Source organism: Neophocaena asiaeorientalis, unplaced genomic scaffold, assembly GCF_003031525.2.
Source record: "Neophocaena asiaeorientalis asiaeorientalis breed wild unplaced genomic scaffold, Neophocaena_asiaeorientalis_V1.1 scaffold531, whole genome shotgun sequence".
NCBI classification, from domain to species: Eukaryota; Metazoa; Chordata; class Mammalia; order Artiodactyla; family Phocoenidae; genus Neophocaena; species Neophocaena asiaeorientalis.
This window is the reverse complement of record NW_020175542.1, coordinates 788,130-808,736: the sequence shown is the minus strand read 5'-3', so window position 1 is coordinate 808,736 and position 20,607 is coordinate 788,130. Positions and strand designations below refer to the sequence as shown.

General features: G+C 43.4%; 1 protein-coding gene across 3 annotated transcripts in view; it reads left to right on the top strand.

Moving 5' to 3' along the window:
• Positions 1 to 20,607, top strand: part of DPYSL3 (dihydropyrimidinase like 3) — a 112,472-nt gene that overhangs the window by 47,650 nt on the left and 44,215 nt on the right. The gene's annotated exons all lie outside the window — the stretch shown is intronic.

Here is a 20,607-nt window from a genome sequence, read left to right as displayed (position 1 = left end):
ACCCCCCGACCCTACCACCCCGCGACGGTGATGGGATGCCTGGACATCCGTCTTCACCTTGGCCACTCCTTGCTTGTATTCACCCCAGTTCATATTTCGGTGCATCATACTCGGACTCGACAGCTAACGTGGCTGTAGTGAGATTGACCAACTTTTTTTTTGCCCTTGATGCATTTACATTTTTCCTGTCATTTCTCCCCCTCATCCCAAGAAAAGGCTGAGTTTTTAGAGCAGATTTTAGTTTGCGGTGGCAGCGCACGCTGTGTGCATGCCGTGTCCAACTGCCATTGTGTGCAAAGCCGAGCCTCCCGCGGCCGGCGGGTGTCAGATGCGCTGGGCGAGCGTCTAGGGCGGGGTGGAGAGGAGATGTGCCATAATCAGGTACAGAAGCCTCATCTTCGCTGGCGTCCAGCAAGCAGCTCTCGCGGCAGAATACCGCTCCCTGCTGCGGGATTCCTCCAGGTTGCGCTGAAATGACGCCTCGAATGGAAGGGACATACGGCAGGCTGGAATGGGCATTTTCAAAAAGGGGGCAAGACAAAAACAACAGAAAACCCACTGTCATTTGTTGAGCACGAAGCAGTGCGGTTGTGCTTTGTCTGTAGTGAATGGGGTGTGTGTGTGTGTGTGTGTAGTGGGGGAATGGGTGGCTACTCCATCTTTGCAAGACGAACAAAGGAAGTGATCAGCTGGCCCCTGGGAGGCTCTGCAGCTGCCCTAGGGCAGTGCTGTACCTGCTACTGTAGTTGATTTGCCGGGATCCACTAGGTTTTGCTGTGGGCATGAGTGTCTTTGCACTTGCTGGGTTAGGCTTGGAGCAACCTGATTGCAGGCAGGACCTTCCCCTCTGCAGGCAGGAGGAAGCTGTTCTTGCCTCTAGTGCACTTTATTGTCAAGTGGTTTATTTCTGTGGCAGTACCCTACCTTTTTCATGCACCTGAGCTTCACCGGACACAAGCGTGCCCCACCCCTACCTGCTGTCCACTTGCTCCTAGGGAAGCAACACTCCCCAGGGGGATAGAGTTGGGATGGGTAGGGATCCTTTTGCCAGGTAGAGGCATTGGGTTTAAGCCCATCCTCCTTGACCACTGCCTGATATCACTGACTTCACATTATTGTAAAAGCATAGTGAGTCTTTTATAATACACAGTATTTTCTCAGTGCCAGTTGTCTTTGCAAAGAGCTGTGGATGGTATTATTTTTTTTAAAAGCTGATTGAGACAAAAGCTTAATTTTTATACTTATTTCTCTAACTCAGGAGAGACGAGCCTCAGCTCTCATGCTATGATGTGTGGAAGTTATGTTGCATGTATGCCACTTGCTTTATATCTAGTGTGCATTTGCCAGTTCTCCTGTTTGGGATAAGCAGAGAACAGATTATTTTTTTCTTCCCAGTCTGAAGACTGCAATGGTTCTTCTTATGGATTCAGCCTGTGCTATGGCATTGAGCCATGCCCATTCTTCTAGGTATCACTTAAGCCGCCTTTAAGGAAAGATACAGAAATTTAGCCCATATGATAACAACCTTAGAAGCCCCTGTAAGTGTGGCTGGGCCCTAGTCCCAGGGCCAGGTTTGCAGGGGGCTCCCTTTTGTTCCCACTTGAATGGTCTTCCCTGGGGTGCATCCTTCATTTTCAGTGCTGCTTCCATCCTTTCTCTGCGTGTGGGGCGTGGTGCTGCATAGCAGCCTCTGCCTTGAAGCTGAGGATGTGCCTTCGGCAGCTGTGACGGGAATGGACGGTGGCTGTGAATTTCTTCCAGCCGGCCTGACTTGCATTCATTGTTGAGAGGGGTATGGGCTGGGGAGAGGCAGAGGGACATGGCAGGATGGGAGTGTGGGTCCTTGGGGGCAAGGAATCCATTTGTTGATTTTTCTCATGCTTTGTTTTTGTATTTCCTTGAACAAGAATTCTATTTTAGAACAAAACAGTGTTTTAATTTTTGTACATTTGCAGGTCCATAGATGATTATGGTTATCTACATACTACCAGGGGTGAGATACCCTTCCTAGGTATAGCTAAAAACATAAAAATATGGACACAGGTCTATATATACAGAAAATATGATTAAAGATCTAAATAGAACATATGTCTCATGATGTCAATTCTAGTCCGTTTTTTAAAATGGTAAGATTATGGAATTTGAGATAAGTTTCCTATCCTCTCTCTATTCCCTCTGTGAACTGCCCCACCCAGTAGCTGGAATGTCACTGTAATCTGGGGACCGATGGGGGCAGTCTTTCTTGCTGAGTACCTTTGCCTCACAGGCACAATTTGGGGGACACAGTAAGGTTTTGTTTGCTTATCTTCTGCTTTTCCTTCTACCTCTTTTTGCTGCCCTCCTGAGAGCAAAGCCTTCCTACTACCCTGTGTTTATTGGTTTCTGTGTCGCTGGTAGAATTGGCTGGGGCTTTCCCTGGGAGTAGCTCAGGCCTCAGATCTTATTGTTCTCAGGTCACCTACCTGAGTAATCTGCATGTCGTTACCCCAGCACTAGCCCTTGCTTCTAAATGGCAGAGACAGCAGTTTGGGTGGCCCAGCCAATCAGAGCAGGGACCTGGTATTGTCATCCACCTCTGTCTCCTCTGTCTCACACAGTGCGTGGCACATAGATGCCTAGTGATGATTGGTTAAATCAATAAATGAATTAAAAATTGTTCCTACTAAGAACAGCTCACACCTACTGAGTGTTTATTTTGTGTCAAGTATTGTGCCTTATGTGCATTGTTTCATTTAATCCCTCAAATCAACACTGTCTGAGAGGTACTAGAGTTATCTCTATTGTATAGATTCTTTGCTTCTGCCCGGGGTCATAGATATAATAAGTGTTCAAGGCAGGACTCAAGCCTCCACACCTGATGGAAATTAAAGTGCATGTCCCTCACCACCGCACTGGTCTTGGTGGCTCTGCCCATACCATCACTGTTATGTGGTGTTAGTAGGGCAAATGGTTTAGATCCTATAACATGGCCTCTCTTACTTTTTACATTGAATAAATGTAAACTTGGGGGATGGTAGCTGACCATCTCAATTCTGCAGGTAGAAAGTTTGGCAAGTCATTGTATTCTTCTGAGATAAGCTACAACTTGAAGCTGACTGCAAGAGTGGGTGGAGATCTAACACTTAGGCTCCAGTGCTTTACATGTATTCTCTTAGCAGGGTCTCTGCAAAAGCCCATTTTACAGTTCAGGAAATTGAGACCTAGATCGATGAAGTCGGTTATCCAGAGTTACACACTGAGGATTTGAGGCAAAGCTGGAAATCCAACACAAGTCTTGTCTGACTTCACAGCCTCAGCTGCTTCCCAGAGGTACCTGCAGTGGAAATTTTGAAAGCTGTGGATAAAGAGCTCCAGAATTCCCTCTAGGAGACAAATCACCGAGAACTGGCTTTTGGCAAATACCAGTTGGATTTCTGTAAATACCATCTTGCAGCTCATGCGTTTCTGCCGCACTGAAAGTTGGGGTGTATGTGTGTGATGTTTAGGATTGCTGGAAGACACCATCCTCTGTCCAGAACACGACCTGGAGAGTTTGGTCTTAGGGTACGTAGTCAGGGCGCTGTGATCTCATTTGAAGGGTGTGATTGTGAGCATTGTGGGTGTCATGGGAATTTCTCACTTGGGAGGAGAAGTAAAGGAGCTATGTGAACTGGAGGAAAACCCAGATCTCTGAACTGGGGGTCTTGAACTAGACTAGAACCTGGGGAAGGGACAGTGCAACTCCTTCCCTGGACCTGTGCCTTCCTTTTGCTTCAGTAGGTGTCACTTTGGATCGGGAGCAGATATTAGGAGATGGAGGTCCAGAGTTTGGGAGACCAAAAGAAGAGGTGTCACCCAAAGCCAGCTTGATCTGTGTAAGGCATCTTGGAAGGGAAATTCCAGAGAAAAGACAGAGGAAAAATATCAAAGACTTAGGAATGGGAAGCATCTTAGATATCTGATCATAGAAACCTCAGCTCAAGCCCTGCCTGGGGTGTGTGTTTGTTACTTTATTTTTTGAACAGGTCTGTGGTGATTCGCAGCCAGGTTATTCCTCTTGCTCAAACACTAGCAAAATGCCTCAGGTGGATAAAGAGAGCTCTGACTATTAGTAACTGTGACGGAGCCAGCTGGGCACTTGGGGGAATTCTGGAGGAATAGATTTCCTGTGAGGATTCAAGTCTGTGTAGTAGAACTGTCAGTTTATAAATAAAAATCCTCCCTCATTATCTCACCAGGATGTTGAAAGGCTCAGATGAAGGAGCGACTGTGGACCGTGGTCTCTGAACCCCGAATGTATGCAAGATAGGAAACACTGATTTATTTATAAAATCTTAACTACTTTGGAATGTGGAAATTAATAAAGGAGGACTTGACAAAGGTCTGAAGTAGGAAGAGGCTACTTAGGGATCAATGTTTTAATACAAGTTTTCTAACCCAAACAAAAATTAACACAATGTTATATAAAAGCTCTGTTTTTTTCCTGCTTTAGTTATTTTACAGTGTTTCTCAGAATTATGCTTGTTTTTAATTTCTGACACGCTAACGAGGCCATTAGACTACCTTTGGACTTGGATACAGAGACTCTCCCTTAACCTAAAGAAAGGGCATTTTCCTTATTCAGTTGAACTATATTGCTTTCGGTCCTAATCAGCTTCTAGCCTAGACTGACCGCAGATTATGGATACCCTTTCTAGCAGTTTCTTCACAACTCACTGTTGAATGGCTTTTTCTCTGTCCTTTCTCCTTAGTTAGGGAGAAAAAAATGATTTGGAAAAGAACCAAGAAACTCTTCATATCCTAAAGGGCCCTCTCTTCTTTACCCATTGACATACTTCATAGAACTGTTTATGTCTGCTTATTATATTTGAAAAATCACAAAACATTTACAACAGTTGGAATGCCTCCCTAGGAGGTAAATGTACCTCTCTTTGATTAAATCACTGCTTCTAATCCTAAAGGGACTGGAAATGTAAATATGCCATGACCTCCTGGAATGGATGCTAATCGGAGGACTGGACTAGGCCCTGGCCACACCCTCCTCAAATCAATGCTCTTCTTTACCTTTTCTCCTATTTTCTGTAGCCGGAGGGAAACAAATGAGAAGGACCCTGGACAACCCAGAGATAGGCTCCTCTGTTTTCAGACTCTTCTACTGTGAAATCTCCCTTTCATAAAATTCAATATGTATCTATTTCAATATATGAAATAGACCAAAAAAATAATTTGGTGGAATAGGGTGAGCCCCTCAACTTGGCCTCTTCTTTGGCCCTAGTCTGTATGTGGAGTCTAGTGTAAAAATGACTTCTCTGGGGAACATTTCTTCTGTTAACTAGATTACAGGGGACTCAGTGCTTGGAGTAAGGATAGTGGAGCTATTATTTATCACTACCATTTATCGAGAGCCTTAGCGCAAATCACATGGGTTATCTCATTTGACTCATGACAGCTCCTATAGCTATAATGGTTAATCATCATTCTGTGTTCTGGATAGAGGCTCAGAGAGATTAAGTAACTTGACAAAAGTCACACAGCTGCAAAAGTAAGATCCTGGCATTGATCCCTCCAGAGATGAGTTGGTTTCATAGGTAGGAAAGCAGTAATTCCATACTCACAGGTGACTATCCCCACCCCCTTGCCGTCAGCTAGCCAGACCTGTTAGCTCGAAAAAGGGGGCCAGTGTTCACAGGGTGGAAGGGGTGGGAATGGTCAGGTCAAACCTTATCACATCACCACTGGAACGACTGAGCCCATGTCCTTCTAATAGTGGGTCGTGCATTGCTCTGCCAGCTGTCTGAGTTAGCTTCTGGCTCTTTTCCCCAGGAGCATGTGTGTGTTCAGGGTGGAAATGCAGATGCTGTTTTTCTGCCTTGCATAAGTGCAGATCTGGGCCCAGGGCCCCTTCTCACTCTCTGTCCCTGTCCTCTTCCCAGACATAGAACGAGCCAGGCTCTCTGTTCTCCTTCAGCCAGGCCGAGGAACAGAGGACACACCCAGCGCTCTAAGCCAGATGGGGGAGCTCTGCTCGGGAATGGTCCAGGAACGAACGGGAACATCTGGAACTAAAGGGCACAATTCTCTTGGCTAAGTTAGTCTTTTTTCTATGGACGGGCTGGACAGTGAGCTATGAAGGATAAAATGAGATTTTATTTTTTAAGAGAGGGGTTCCTCTGACAGGTAGAGCAAAGGAGCCCTCTTGTTTGATGACACAGGGAAAGGAAGAGCGCCCTGGATGGAGTGTTGGCACATTGCGGTTCAGGCCTGCCCTTGCCTCTAATTTATGTGTGACTCTGGGCAAACCCCTTATTATCCCTCTCAGATTCTGCATCAGTCAAATGTGGGCATTGAACTAGATAATCCGCGAGTCCCTGCCAGGGCAAATGACCCTGTGAGCCTTTATTTTGTCTTCTATTTTCTCCTGAGATCATGGTCAGCCCTCTGTACTATGTTCCAAACTTGCAGAGAGGAGTTCTGATCCCTCCGCATAAGGGAAGAGAGAGCAGTGAGAAAATGGATGAGGGCAGTAGTTGTTGGCTTAAGCTCAGTGGGACCAGCCAACATCTGTGTTGGATATAAGGGTCTTTGGTTGTTTTTTACCCTTAAAATCCTAGCCTTTTTCTCATTCAGAGAGTAGACTTGGTTAATAGGCTCTGTGCAAGAGAGCAATGGAATAACGATGTTTGATAGGTTTTTTCCTTAGCAGAGCTTTAGTATTAAACGAGTATTATTAAAATAATAGCATGATTCATTCGCTGGAACGTACGGTGTCTCTTCTGGATAAGGCTACCATTGATAATGGCACAAAAGCAGCAGTTGCCCCAAATCTAGACTGGTCAAACAAACAAGCAAACCAACAGGGAACAGCTCCGAGTCTATAGATGCTCCGCAAGCTCTTTTCACTTGCTTTTGCCGGTATTTGAAATGCGGTGGCTCCCATGCGATGGAAATAACTTCCCCCCAAAGGCCAAATAACGCCACGGATGCTCCATGAGGTAGGGATGCATTTTTGTTTCACTGCCACTGAATCTCCAGCACGTAGCCTTTGGCTGGCACATAGTAAGCCCTCTGTAAACATTTGTTGAATGAACGGGTACATTTATTTAACATTTACCTTGCAGGAATAATTGCAAGCGAGAAAATGATCAGATGATCAGAACGTGTGTACATTTGGCTTCTACGTCATCCTGACTTTCACTGACAACTTTCTAGAATATTCACTTTTAAGAGATAAGGCTTGGCTCTAAGAAACCAGCATGGGATCCCTGGGTGAAGAGAAACATGACAGCGCTTTAGCAGACCAGTCAGAGTTAACTGTAGTCCAGGACCTGACTGGGGCAGATGTGCCATGGAGTCTATCCATCGTTTGTACTTCTTCCTTCTCAGGCCTCCACTCCTCTCCTTCTTCCAAATTCTGCATCTGGCCTCATTTTCAGCCTCTTTCAGGGGCCTACCTGGGTGCTTCTTACTTGCAAACAGATTCATCGTTTCTCTTACTGCAAATGATTTAAAAGAGTTAATGGAGACCTTTATGTCCTCTTTCAAATAGAGAAAACTACATGACTGAACCAGGATCTAACAGAGATCTTAACTGATCTCCTGGGCTTGCTGCCTTTACCCAGAAACCACAAGTCATTCCAGTTGTTAGCAGCCAGTAGATAGCCTAGTATGCATTTGCACGGCGAACTCCACCTTTCAGAAGGCTTGGCTGAGGAGCAGCCTGTAGTTCCTTCTCATTTCTCAAGTAGTGTTGGCCATTTTAAAATGGAATGTTTTTGTGCTTGTGTGTGTGTTTTCCCAGAGATTTCCGGCCCCTCATCCTATCGCGTCTGTCAGCTTTCTCTGGGCTTGCAGCTATTCCTGTTATTAGCTTTTATTCTAAAATTCATTTTTGGTTTGAGGGATGGGGACAGTTCAAGCACATTTTACCAAGCTCATTTCTGTCTGTAAACTATACAGTCGATGGTCTCAATACTCTTAAGTGTAATAATACTCGCTAGATCTTTTTAAGGGGAGCATCTATAAGGGAAGACAAAGGGGAGAATTAAATATATCCATGGAGCTTAAAATATTGCATTTAAAGTACTATGTGTATTAAAATGTGTCTTATATAATTAATCATGTATAATAATACCTTTTTTCTATTTTTGATTGAATATTTTATTGACCACCGTCTCTTTGCCTAGCAATGCGATGCTGTCGCAGAAGCATCTAAAATAATGATAAGAATTAACATGTATTTATCATTTATTAAGTGCTTCTTTCCCCTTATCTCATGCAATCCTGAAAACCACTCAATTAGGTAGTTGGCTTTCCAACTAGGTCTTCCCATTTTATTGATGAGGAAACTTCGAGAGATCAGGAAATTGGCCTACAATCACACAAGCCTTTCAGTGGTGGAACCAAACTTCATACTGACTCAGAACCGCATTCTTAACCCCACTCTACGGTGCTACCTTAAAGTCTACCTTCTTTTATCTTCTTGCACCTCTGGGGTCATGAGACATTGGTCCAAATTGGAGTTCACTTAAGTCCAGGATTAAGTCCTCCTCCACACCTGTTTCCAGTGGGGCATGAGGGTCAGGTTATGGCAGATGGGAAGCACAGCCTATTGGTGCCCTGGTCTGCATGGGGTTGGACTCGGGAGCCCTGCCTGGTTCAGGAAGCTCTCCTGCTTTCCCCTCGGAGCAGCCTTGCTTCCAGGAACACCAGGAGCAGTTCCACACTGTTGTACTTTCAGAGCCAGCTTGCCAGGGAGGTGTCCACCATGCCCAGCACCCAAGGCTATTTGAGTTGAATTAGCAAAAAATACCAATGAGGGCTTCTTCTTCAGGTGGATTTGAATGCCACTTCCTCATTCTATATCCCACGCTGGCCTCCCCAGCTTCTTGAATAAATCCTAAGCAAGATTCCGCTGAGGTTTTGACTTGATGGGGCTTTGTAAAACTCATGGAATCAGAAACTCCTTAAAGAATTTTTCAGTCTAGTCTCCCCTTACCCCTTACAGATGAGGAAACTGAAACCCAAGTCCCAATTTGAGACTGACTGAATTAGCGCTTTTTCAACTGTCTGGTTTACTGTAGGATACTGAAATTTACAAAGTGAGTAGGCATTTTTTTCCAATTACAAAAAAAAACAACAACCCAAAACCAAAAAAAACCCAGGATGGTTGTAGAAATATTTACCAAAAAAAAAAAAAAAATGAGGACAATAAAAATAGGCTACAGTGAAATCATTCAGTGATAGTCATTGTAAAGTTTGAGTATACCCATCTAAAATTTTTGGGCTTCCCTGGTGGCCCAGTGGTTGAGAGTCTGCCTGCCAATGCACGGGACGCGGGTTCGTGCCCCGGTCCGGGAAGATCCCACATGCTGCGGAGCGGCTGGGCCCGTGAGCCATGGCCGCTGAGCCTGCGCATCCGGAGCCTGTGCTCCGCAATGGGAGAGGCCACAACAGTGAGAGGCTCGCGTACCGCAAAAAAAACAAACAACAACAACAAAAATAATTAAAAAATAAAATAAAATTTTTTCTTCCTACGATATATGCTGTTTATTAAAATAGTATGGCATATTGTTCATGCTATTTTATGTCCCGCTTTTCATTCCATAATATATTATGACATCTTTCCATGTTTTAAATATTCTTTCATAGCATAATTTTATTCTTTTTTTAAATTGAAGTATAGTTGATTTACAATGTTGTGTTAATTTTTGCTGTACAGCAAAGTGGTTCAGTTATATATATATATACATTCTTTTTTATATTCTTTTCCATTATGGTTTATCACAGGATATTGAATATAGATCCCTGTGCTATACAATAGGACCTTTTTGTTTATACATCCTACATATAATAATTTGCATCTGCTAATCCCAAACTCATAATCCACCCCTCCCCCACTCCCCTGCTGCTTGTCAAACACAAGTCTGTTCTCTATGTCGGTGAGTCTGTTTCTGTTCTGTAGATAGGTTCATTTGTGTCATGTTTTAGATTCCATATATAAGTGATATCATATGGTATTTGTCTTTCTTTCTGACTTATTTCACAAAGTGTGATAATCTCTAAGTCCATCCATATTCCTGCAAATGGCATTATTTCATTCTTTTTTGTATGGCTGAGTAGTATTCCATGGTATATATATACCACATATTCTTTATCCATTCATCTGTCGATGGACATTTAGGTTGTTTCCGTATCTTGTGAATAGTGCTGCAATGAACACTGGGGTGCATGCATCATCTTGAATTACAGTTTTATCTAGGTATATGCCCAGGAGTGGGATGCTGGATCATATGGCAAGTCTGTGTTTACATATCATAATTTTAAATACATACATATTATCCCAGTGCTTCAATTAATTCCATTTTGTTTGACTTTTTTGGTTGTTTCCGAGATCTTGGTACTAACAGCAAAAATGAAATGGTGGGTGTGTTTTCAGTTACTGTTTTTTAGCTGAAGTTAAATTAAAAGCTACCCCAGGATGAGAAGTTGAGTAACTTGCCCACAGTTGCTCAGCTTGTGAGTATCAGACTCTGATTTGAGTCCTAGTATCTTTAATCTTAGTCTTATATTCTTGTCATCACTCCACTTGCTCCAGCAGTTTTGCCATTTTCCAGGGAAAACTCTGCTTTCCGTCTTTGTTTTCTCCTGCTCTCCAGTGAGCACATTTGTTCCTTCACCACCACCCTTGCTCGCCTCCCCGTCTTGCTGAGGCTGTTGACATTTGTGGAGGTACACAGTGTCTTAGGACCAAAAGCTGCACAGCTGGAGAGGAAATATGCCTATTCCTTTTTCCCCTCCCTCGCCTTAATGGCTTAACCTGTAAGCTTGGGAGCTGGTTTTAATTTCACATTTTCTGTGTGTATGTGCGTTTGTTTTTAAATTTTTTCCCCCTTAATTCTTTCAAGGAGACCTTTATTTGAAATCATACACTCTTTCCCTCCAAGCCAATCTGTGCCCCATATCTTGATGAGATTACTTTGTTTGAGGATATTGATAAATTCAGAATGGGGTTTCTGGTTTATCCAACTAAGTTGGTTTAAATTATGGCCTTACAGAGAGAAAGGGCTTTAAGCAACCTAAAACGTTTTAAACCAATTGAATGTAATCCTCTGCTTCTAGAAAAATTCATCCTAGGTTTATTCCATAAAGAAGGCATGTTTTTGTTTTGTTTTGTTGTGCTTTGATTCCAGTTATTTCATTGCATGCTCTATCTCAGATTCCTTGCTGTGAGAATACAACCTAGCTTTGCTCAGTTAAGGGCAGGAAGAGAAATAAGCGATCCATTATTGCAACCCTCTCATTTTAATAATTAAGAAAAAGTGGGCCAAGGGCTTCCCTGGTGGCGTAACTGGTTGGGAGTCCGCCTGCCGATGCAGGGGACATGGGTTCGTGCCCCGGTCCGGGAAGATCCCACATGCTGTGGAGCGGCTGGGCCCGTGAGCCATGGCCGCTGAGCCTGCGCATCCGGAGCCTGTGCTCCGCAACGGGAGAGGCCACAACAGTGAGAGGCCTGCGTACAGCAAAAAAAAAAAGAAAGAAAAAGTGGGCCAAAGAGGGAAGATAATTTGCCAAAGGTCACACAGCAAAATAGTTTTTAAGAGCATGAGGCAAAGGACTCATTTCCCTTGCTCTGGCTCAGTGCTTTTCTCACAATTTTTTCCCCCCTGGGGGGAAAATGTGAGGGGGTGGGTGTTATGGGCAGATTTGTGTCCATTCAAAATTCATGTGTTGAAGTTTTAACCCCCTAGTACCTCAAAATGTGACTGTTTTTGGAAATAGGGTCTTTAAAGGGGTAATTAAGTTAAATAAGGTCATTAAGAGTGGGCCCTGATCCAGTACGACTGGTGTCTTATGAGAATAAATTAGGACACAGACACACACAGAAGAGATACCGTGTGAGGACCCAGGGAGGTGGAGCTGGCCATCTACAAGCCAAGGACAGTGACCTCAGAAGGAACCAACCCTGCCGACACCTTGATGTTGGAGTTCTAGCCTCCAGAACTGTGAGAAAACAAATTTCTGTTGTTTAAGACAACCAGTCTGGGACAGTTTGTTGTGGCAGCTGCAAACTAATATGGGGGAGAAGTTAAGAACAAAGCCATTTAAAATTCAAAACTTCAAACCGGGGAAGTTCTCAATGAATAGAAAAGGGAAACCCAGGTAATTAGTATTTCTAAGAAATAATGCCATGCCAAAGCCCATACTAACTTGATTTTCAATCATATTTTTATATATGGCATCTCATTTCATGCTTATAACATGCCTAAGGTATAGTTATTATTAGTTCCACTTTACAGATGAAGAAACTGAGGCTCAGAAATTTAACTTATCTAAAGTTTCGTATTTATTAGCTAAGTGGGTGGTGGTAGGTCCAAATCCATCTCCTTGTCTGACTTTAAAACCCTCACCCACTACACTGAAGTTAACCCAAGTGGTTTAGTAACCATTGTTATCAAGTTGCTTAAAGTTAGGAAGAGAAAAAATATACTCTGAAGTCTCAATCACCTGGAATCCACTTAATCGATTGAACAGGAAATACTTGGCCCTTGATTTTAGGGTAAAAATGGAGATCAGGGACATTTAAAAAGATAATCAAGGTATTTGAGGTCTACTGCAGAGTCTTCCCAGTGGCTTATACCTTCACACGTCAAAGTGGACAGCTACACATAATGAAGAATGAATGTTCATAGTGATGGGCCCCAGGCCCCAAAGAAATCTGACCCATCAGAGGAGAATCAGTTACGTGTGCTGGGTCACATTTGCTAAAGCAGGAAACCAGACCCGTATATCTGTAACATGAGGGGAGGTGGAAACTGTGCCAGAGTTTTACAATTACTTATTTTAGAAGTGTTTTCAACAATAAGACCTGATAAATATGTAATCAATCAAAAAAATTAAATGAACTTGAGCTGCTGGTAAAACCACTTGTTATGATATGGGAAACAGAAGGTGCTTGAAATATTGAATGTGGATGGCTCTCTTGCAGCTGTGCCCTCCCTGTTTTAAGGTTGTGTGGTCTATCATTTCTAAAACATATGGGTTAAACTTACTTGGACTTTATCAGTGAGAAGACACAATCAAGTTAAGAGGTGGCTGGGCTTTGTTTCCGGCAGGTATTGGGGTTAAGGCCCAGCTCAGCTATATAGCAGCTGTGTAACTTAATGGGCCCTACCTTTAAAAGAGAATTTTAATCCAGCCACTTCTCACCATTTTTCATCCCTGCCACCACCCTAGCTGAGCCTCCATCACCTTACTGCAGGAACCCTCCAATGGTCTCAGTGCTTCCACTTTGCAACCATCAGGTCATTTCTCCATGCATAAGCAGAGTGATCCTTTTAAAATGTAAATCAGATCAAGTCACTCCCCAGCTCAAAAATCGGTTGCACTTGGAATAAAACCCAGACCATGGTGCTCAAGGTTCCACGTGGCCTGGCCCTGACTATCTCCACTGCCCCCAGTGTCTTGGCATCAGCTGTCCTCCCTTCTCACTCTCCCTTGGACCTGATGTGTTTATCTGCAGCTCAGAGCTCTGTCCTTGCTGCACCCTTGGAGCGGGGAGCAGTCTTTTCTAGGAGGCTTTACTTGTGGAGCTCAGTTTGGCTGATAGCTTCCTAGATATGCCCTCTTTGAAGACCTAATCAGAAGCAGTCCCAGACCTTCTTCCAAGCCTCCATCCCCTCACCTCTTTATGTTTTTAAATTTTTTTTAATTTTTTAATTAAAAAAAAATTTATTTATTTTGGCTACGCCGGGTCTTAGTTGCGGCATGTGGGATCTTTAATTGTGGCATGCAGACTTCTTAGTTGTGGCATGCACACGGGATCTAGTTCCCCGACCAGGGATCGAATCCGTGCCCTCTGCATTGGGATTGCAGAGCAGAGTCTTACCCACTGGACCACCAGGGAAGTCCCTCACCTTCTTTCTAAATGTCACTTATCACTGTTGAAATTACAGTACTTATTTATTGGCTGACTTATTCTTTGCTGTTTCAACTCCTACAGTTGCAATGGCAGGGAATTAATTTTGTTCACTCGTGTATCCCTAGTACTGTGAAAAGGAGGCATTTACAAACGTTAAATGAAGGAACGAATGGATAAATAAATGAATGAAAAGGCATGTTGTTCCTTTACTTTAAACTAATGTGCTTTCCCTTAGTAAGTGGTTTAGGGAGAACAGGTGTCAAGGAAACAGGGTTATCAGAAGACAACTAAACTATCTGCCCCATGGTCTAACCTCAAGTGAATGAAATGATCAATGAAAGATGAAAAGACTTGGGATAACAGACACAAGTCATAACACAGATGAAAACCTGCTGCATCTGAGATGACTTGAAGAGACTTGCAAAGGTCCTAACTCCTTTGTTATTTCTTTTAGACACAATTTAATACATGTCACAATACACATTCTGGAATGCAGAAAACACCTGCAACTGGAAACTTCAGTTGCCTTAGCACTTTTGGAAACATTTCTGAGCAGAGACACGTCATAAAAGAACAGACTGTTTTGGAACTATTCCAAAGAAGATTATTCTCCTGGTGTTAGAATCACAGAAAGTGAACCAGTGATCATTGGGAAAAGAAGCGGGTAACTCATGGCTTTGCAGGTAGGGATGAAGTCTGCGGGCCCTTAGCCACAGGGAATCAATTCCTGTAATGTCAGCATAGCATTTGCAAATAGAAAGCAGTCTTGAATATATCCCAGGAAGTGCCTGTTGTGTGAAGCCTTAGATCTTCATTGAAGATGAAGAAACCTTTTGTCACAGCAGGATTAACTGCCCACTAGTCTCATTTTTGCGTTCTGATAATTTTCAAGTGGTGCCTCAATTATATTTATTTCAAGGGTTCATTTCATTCCAAGTCTGCCTGATCTCCTGAAGTCCTTGTTCTCAGAGCATCTGCAGTTTTCTCTGTCAATATAACTTGGACACGTTTGGGGCCGAAGAGTCAAAAATAGTCAGTGCTTAAACACCGATCTATCAAATGAAAGCAGAGCTGTGGGTTTGCAGGTATCAGAAGGCTGTGACCCAGAGAGTCAGTCATCACCACTGTCTGCTTCTTGTGTCAAGAAAGAGCCAGAAAAAAGAGAGAATGCCCCACCTCCTCTGCTTCCCATACTCCTTAGGAAGTTTGGGTTCTTATAGGAAGGTAGTTAAGGCCTATATGTAAACTAAAAAGAGGTGAAAAGTCAAGCTACTTTTCAGAGATAGCAGTGAGAGTGGGTAGGCATCCAGGTGAAAGGTACTGACATAAGATTTGAGTCCAACTTTGAAAGAAACGTGCGTTTCTTGAGCACTACCATGCACCAGAATTTGGGCTTGACTCCTGACCTCAGTCCTTTGGAGCAGATATAATTGTCCTCATTTTACAGCCAGGACTGTGACTGTAAAGCCCTTCTCTTTCTCACCATTCCACTGAGCTGCCCTGGCAGATTCACCACTTAGATCTTTTAGCTGCAAAGTGACTGACGAGGCAGGCCCCTTTGCTGTCCTGTACAGACCCAATCTCTGATGTCTGGACTTCTTGGCAGAGCAAACCGAGAGCATCTCTGCTCTTTGAAACAGTCCCTCCCTCCCATGCTGTCTCTCCAAGGGCCCTTTCTGTGGCCACCTGGTGTGAGCTGCAACACGGCAGCCGTACGTTGTCAACGCATCCACCACAGGCCAGTTTTAGGAAGTCGAAGAAGCCAGTGGTTGTGTGCTTGCAACCGCAATCCCCAGGCAGCCCTGGCCAATTGAAAAGGGTCAGACTTGGAGAAAAATCGCTGTGGCCTTCACAAATAGAGGGGGAGCAATTGCCTGTCATTTGAAGGTGCCGCTCACACATTCCAAGGCCCAAGCCCGTATTGCTCCTCTGGGGATTGCATTTTGGCTGGCTTTCAGATTTAGTGAAAGAGTTTTTTGTTTCTGAGAAGCAATAGCGGGAATTCACTGGGCTTTCCTGTCATTCCAAAGGCCCAGTCAAAGCCAGCTGCCAGGCACACATGATCAAAGTGGAGAGAGAGCTGCTTCTCAAAGAGGGAAGAGGGTCCCATTCAGTGGACAGCAGCCCCCGAGAGGCAAAGTGCCTTGCTTGGGTTCGCAGAGCTGGGACCAGAATCCGGGTCCTGACTACCATTCCAGGCGTCCGTACTACCCTTCATTGCCTTTCAGTTGGTATAGCCATCTCAGTGTAGGGTTAACTCAACTCCATCCATCAGCTTCTAACCAGCCTGTTAAATCTCAAGTCCCCATTCCTGCCTATTTGGTGTGTGGCTAACCAGCACCTCAAAATTATTCTTCATGCTCTTGCACCCCAACTTCGTGACTCGTTTCTCTTCTGCATTTTTATTCATCGGTTCTTCCTGGCCAGCCTGCCTTGAAATATCATTTACCTTTGGCACTTCACTTCCTATCTGTCTATCTATCTATCTATCTGTCTATCTATCTATCTATCTATCTATCTATCTAAGTATAGTTGATTTATAGTGTTGTGTTAGTTTCAGGTGTACAGCAAAGTGATTCATATATATATATATATACACACACACAACACATAACACACACACATATATATTCTTTTTCAGATTCTTTTCTATTATAGTTTATTACAAGATATTGAATATAGTTCCCTGGGCTGTACAGTAGGACCTTGTTGTTTATCTATTTTATATATAGTAGTTTATATCTGCTAATCCCAAACTCCAAATTTATCCCTCCCCCACGCCTATCCCCTTTGGTAACCATAAGTTTGTCTTTTACGTCTGTGAGTCTGTTTCTGTTTTGTAAGTAAGTTCACTTGTATCATTTTTTAGATTTCACATGAGTGGTGTCATATGGTATTTGTCTTCCTCTGTCTGATTTACTTCACATAGTATGATAATCTCTAGGTCCATCCATGTTGCTGCAAATGGCATCATTTCATTCTTTTATCATGGCTGAGTAATATTCCATTGTGTATATATACAACATCTTCTTTATCCATTCCTCTGTCGATGGACACTTAGGTTGCTTCCATGCCTTGGCTACTGTAAATAGTGGCACGTCACTTTCTCTTCCTCTTCAGTTGCTAATTAGATTCCAGCTTTCCTCTGCAGTGTGCCATACATGTTCTAATCCATACTCTTACTGTCATCTGGACCATAGCAAACTCCTTATTCTTTTTTCCTTTTTATAATTTTCTATATTAAATCCTTTTAAAAAGTTATAAAATGGCATATGCATTGTGCAACTAGTGAAATAATGTATGTAAATAGAGGAGAAAGAGAAAAGAAAAAAGTTCCTTATACCTCCTCCCTTTGCATCCTTTCCCCCTACCATACCTAATGTTGACAAATTTGTTATACATCCCTCCAGGCCTTTCTCCTGCTCATACAGAAACATAATAACAGTATTTGTTTGTTTGCTTTTGCAAGACCAGTATCGTATTTTGCACATTGCCACTTACTTATTTTAGATATTTCTTCAGTTCAAGATATAGATTTAACCTGTTTAAAAAGTAGCTGCACCATAATCCACAGTGTGGCCGTATTGCAGTTTATTAAACTGTGTCCCATGGTTGGATGTTCAGGGACTAGGCTGGATGTTTTCTGTTTGCCTCTTCAGCTGCCCTCGCCAAGGTTTTCTGTCCTGCTCCACACCCTGGACCTGTCTGGGCTGCACCAATAGGTCCTTTGCCCTTGGGCTCCTGGTTGGATTTAGTTGATGTGGCACCACTAGGGGACTGGAGGGAGGGTGGACCGCGAAATCAGGGTGTTTTCCCTCTGATTCCTTGCTGCTGGGTTGCTGTGGAGTGGCGACGTGCCTCTGCTGGAGGTCACAGCAGGCGCCCTCTCCGTACAGCTGCCCTCTTCAGCTCGGGTAATCGCTCCTCTGGCCTCCTTGGGCCTGGGGATGGCATTTCTCCCTGCTGTTGGTGTGCTCTGGATCCATTTAATTTCCCTAAACCCTGCCCACGCTTTGTTAAATAATCCCTTTGTTAAATGCACTTTAATAATCCAATTTGAGTATTGCATCTGTTTCCTGGCATCCTGAGTGATACAGATTGTTGCTTTTTCTTCCTTTTCCCACCCCCCACCGCTTGCTGTTACATTCTGACTAGTTCCTTCCTTTATCTCCAGCATGGCCATTCTGTCAGCGTTTTTTTTTTTTTTTTTAACTCTTCGATTGTATTTCACTTATTTTCTCAAAATCCTTCCACAGCTCCCCAGGACCTATGGGATAAAGGTCAAACCCCATAGCCAGCCACTGTTTGCATCCCCTTCTTCCAGAATCCAAAGCATCAGGGACCCCACCTATTTCCACAATTTTCCCCTGAAATGCATTTCTTGCCTTGATACGTTTGGTTTTCCCAGTGACTGGTTATGTGACACCAGACCCTGCACTAACCCCCCTAAGCTTCCATGTCTTCATCAACCCAGTGGGGAGAAAACAGCAGATAATTCATTTCATTGAGGATTAATTGAACAAAATGTACATAAAGCTTCTAAGAGTTTCTGACATGTAAGTTTTCAGTAAATGCTAGTTACGAATTATTGTTCCCCCACTTGCCTTGGGTCATACCTGTGGGTCCAGATTAACCATTTTCCCAAGACCCACCTCAGCTCGTCTCTGTGGACCCTTCTTTGATTTCTACCGAGGATTTTTCTCCCATTTCTCTCTCTCTCTCTCTTAATTAATAGACTTTGCTCTTCAGATCACTTTTTTTTTTTAACATCTTTATTGGAGTATAACTGCTTTGCAATGGTGTGTTAGTTTCTGCTGTGTAACAGATCTCTTTTAGGTTTACAGAAAAATTGAGCAGGAAGTAGTAAGAGTGCCCATCTGCTCCCTCCCATTCCCCCCCACCCCAAGTTTCCCCTTTTATTAACATATTGCATTGGTGTGGTAAACATTTGTTACAGTTGATAAACCAGTATTGATATATTATTAATGAAAGCCCATAGTTTTACATTAAGGTTCACTCTTTTTTGGGGGTACCTTTCTATGGGTTTTGACAAGTGCATAATGCCTTGTATCCACCATTAAAACATCTTATGCAATAGTTTCACTGCCCTGAAAACCCTCAGTGTGCTCTGTGTGTTCACCTATTCACCCTTCCCTCCCACCCCCTCCCTCCCCAAACCACTGATCATTTCACTGCCTCTATAGTTTTATCCTCGCTCTTTTTACTATACATTATTATTTGTGGTCATGGCTTAATTTTTCCGACTGTTTTGTTCTTGCCTTCCCGTACACCTAACATAACATCTTCACAGCCAGTAGTCACACAAGTGTATGTTTCAGGAATGAATTATTAAACCTGTTTATCCCCAGAATCAAGACCTGGTTGAAATTTCAGGCCCTCCTTCCTGATGAAGTAGGCGTTTGGCTTTTACATAGGCTGTCGAGCTGATGGGACACAGGATCCCGTTTGAACATAGCTGGACCCCAGTTGCCTAGCGTGCATATGGGACAGAGAGCTTTCACCCATAACACATGGATTTGAGGCCTAAAAGTACCAATGCAAAACAAAACAAAAAACCCCCAAATAACAAGCAGAACACAAAACTCTCCCATAAACCCGGACCAAATGTGGCCATGAATTAGATCTCTAAAGCACTGAGTTTTCTTCAATCTATATTCTACTTTATACTCTGTCCTGAGCAACACATTTCTCAGGCACTTTATATGTAATAGTAGTAGCTACCTTACATTTATACTGCAATTTGGATTTGCCTTTAATTGTACATGTACATAATCAGAGCAATAAAATAGAGGTGGTAGCACAATCGTGAAATTAGTAGTAATATTTGTAATGCCTGCCACGCATGGAGCTTTTTCTAAGTGCCCCGACCCTGCATCATGATATTTAATTCTCACAGTAGCTGGGGAGGTAGGCATTAGTATCTGTACTTTACAGATACGTAAACGGGCCTTTTTAGAGAGCTCCACCTTCACTCAGCTGAAGACGCTGAGGCCCAGAGCTGGATCAAGCCACTTGCCTAGAAGCACACAATGAGTTAGCAGAGATGCCAATGCAGCTGTGGCTTCCAAACTCCCTTGGTCGCTACCTAAATGCTGAATGGTTTTGCAAACTGTGATTAGGGCTGGTTTCCATCCAGACAGCAACCTTTCCATTTTTCCTTCCCCAAAGCCCAGCTAAAGATGGACCACATCTTTTTTCTTGTACCCAGATTTGTCACATCCTATTTTATGATAAGGCATGCTTGTTGTCACACTAGATTTACCCACCCTGCCCCTCTCTCTCCTTCTCCCTAACCTTCTGAAACGGTGATCCTTCATTCCAATAACCTCCTCCGTGTGCTGTGCTGCCCAGTACCTGGGACGTCCCTGTGACTCTGCTTTGGACACTGCTCAAGCCCATGGTGGCTCACGTTGGTCCATGTCGGTCCATGTTTCAAGAGCAGGGATGGTAGTCCTGCTGTACGTTAGATCATTTTAGGTCATTCTGGAAGAGGACATTCAATAACACTGAACCACAAAGAGAAATTTTGTCCCTTTTCTAGTTATTTTTCTAACCTTCTGAGCAGGTCGAGGAAAAAGTCTTAGCATAGTGCTACTTTGTCTTGAACACCACCCCTCCACTCCCCGCCCCACCCTGACACTGTGTCACTTTCCCCTTTTTTTTTTTTTTTTTTTTTTTTTGGTATTGGG